Genomic DNA, 2,738 nt, shown 5'->3' on the forward strand with positions numbered 1-2,738 from the left:
GAAGAAAAGAAAGCAACCGGGGAGTATGAGAAAGTATACTAAGGCTCCATAAGCAACTTAGCCTAGGCACCAAGAGAATCGATTACCTAAATCACCGAAACTCACTCGTATACTATCTTGGAAATATTCCACACAATCTTAAATGTATAAAACATAGCCTAAAGCTTCAATAAAATTTTATTACACTCGGAAAAACCAAAATCATGCATGAAGTACTAGGACCAAACGACAAGGCTACATGGCCTAGCGTAGGCCAGAATGGCGAATACTTCGCCAAAATAATACTAAGCACGAAAGGAAATCCTATGTAATGCTAAATAGCTAAAATTTATTAAAGCAAAACAACAGGGAATGTCGCTCTGACTAACTAAACTTATACCTAGCGAGCGACAGCGTCCATGACGCCTCCGGTAGGCTACGGCTCTTGTAACAAAGATTAATCCTATTAATCACTCAAAAATTTACCAAGAGCCTACATTTATACATAAAAGACATGGTACTCAACTCATCAGAGGCCGACGAAGATGGAGAAGCCATGAAAAGTAGAATAAATCCAAGATTTGCGAGAAACACAGGAAAAAACACCGAGTTGTTAAGCTACGCAAAAAGGAATACAGATGGCGCCAGGATTGGCGCCAGGCACGCATACGAATCGGAAGATAGGGAGCCTTGGGAGCGGCTCCCCTTTTTTCTTTCCCGAATTTGTTTTTTGCCAATCGCCTCCTACGAGACGAAATCTCTGTCCAGGATGCAGATTGCCATGTGGCGTGTCAAGAATACGTCCTCTGATATGTCGCGATATCCCTTTCAGGAGGGATATTCGCTCCAGGAGTTAGAATTCTGGTACCTTAAAGTAAATTCTCTGGGAATATCGCCGTAGTTGTAATATACCCTAGGAAGCTACCCTATAGGAACTTCCATCAGGACGACATGGCTTGAGCCCATATATATATATATATATATATATATATATATATATATATATATATATATATATATATATATATATATATATATTAATGGTATCCTTGAGTGAGAGGGGAAATTTGTAGCCATGTTGGAATTGATATGCTTTGGGCTACCGAACCTTGCTATCCGTACGTAAAGTAATGTAGCAGTATTAGCGATGGATAGTATAACTTGCATAGTTATGTTTCCAAGCTAAGTAGTTGAGAGATTGATGGCAATGGAAATGTAATGGTTTCCTTATGAATCGGGTGTCAAGGCCAACCAGATTATCATGACTTTGAGCAAAATGATTCTGAAGTTAATGAAATGTACATGCTCTCTAGTCCATGTTTCAATGCTCCATTAACGTTTTTATACGAAGCAAAATGATGGACCAAATACTTGGCGTTTTCAGTAACTCCATGATATAAGAACTTGGACTTAAGTAGACGAGCAATTGATCAGCAGGAATGGTGTGAGAGTCCATGGATTAATTCAAACACCTTTCAGAGCAGAGGTAGGTAACGACTGGTGTGGCTTACCAGTAATTATGTCACAGAAGAGGATTTCATTGAAGTAATTTAGGGCAATGTTATGCCAATGGAGAGACATGCAGGATGTTTTGTAGGTTTGTTATCTAGTGTGCTATTGTTGAGCTTCTGACAAGGACTTGTAATCCATTCCCAGGTGAACAACAGACAGTGAGTTTCTTGAAAGGACATTGACGATGGGTTTTTGTTCAATGATAAAGTTTATTAAAGAAATGGTAGATAGGTATGGGCAATGGCAAACGAATCTGGTGTCATACTGTCGAGAGAAGGCATACTCGAGGGACATGTGTTCTGTGCAAATGGCAACAGACAATTGGCAGTGTGTGGTCAAATGTGTGAATCTTGCAAACACTTGGGACCGTCGGTATCTAGTGTGTTCTAAGAAGAAGACATTGGTATATAAAGTAAGGAGGTGGTCTTAGCATATATGGTCATAGTCACCGTAAGCGTGCCGATGTAGAAAGTAGGGTAGAAGGGGGAAGGTGATAAAATAGTGGATAAGTAAAATCTGTTATTGGACGAGAGTTGATGTGTGACCCCAACAAGAAGGTGCAAATGATGGATGAAATCTGCATCGATGACAGGCAGTAAATCATGAAGAAATTACACTGATAGTTGGAGACCCTAAATAACACTGTCAGCTTTTCCTTATTGTAGCTTGGGTAACAGATTCGTTGGTGGCCCCTAGGCTAACTTGTTCAGTCTTAGAATGGTAGAGTTGCGTCTTTATGATGGAATGTGGCAGATGAAATGATAAGAACCAGTAAAAAACAGAAATTGCATTATTATGTCTTTATACATGCAGAATGAAAAGATTAATTAATGGGGAGGCCATAAACATAGGTGATGCTCTACTTATGCATTTTTTTTACCATTGATATTAAGTAGCACATATCTTAAAAGCAGCCTTGAGTCTGAAGAGGTAGTTGGACAACTGAGGGTGAGCGTTATTATCCAATATATCCTAAGGAAATTAATGGAAGCTAGAAAAGCAAGAGGAGAAAATACATTATAGAATCTAGAGCTCAGTAATGAGGGAAAGAAAATACCACTGAACTGCACAGTGGGAAAATTATTGAATTCTAGGAAAAATATGCCAATAAGTAGCCAATAGAATAGATGGTACAAATCTTGTTGAGAGGTAGGTGTACTTCCATCATTCGTTATTTCTTCATCCCTTCTTTTATTTCAGTAATTGTATCATGTAACTGGTGGCCGAGCTTTGGTTACTTCACGGTA

This window comes from Palaemon carinicauda, chromosome 9 (assembly GCF_036898095.1).
Source record: "Palaemon carinicauda isolate YSFRI2023 chromosome 9, ASM3689809v2, whole genome shotgun sequence".
Classification (NCBI taxonomy): Eukaryota; Metazoa; Arthropoda; class Malacostraca; order Decapoda; family Palaemonidae; genus Palaemon; species Palaemon carinicauda.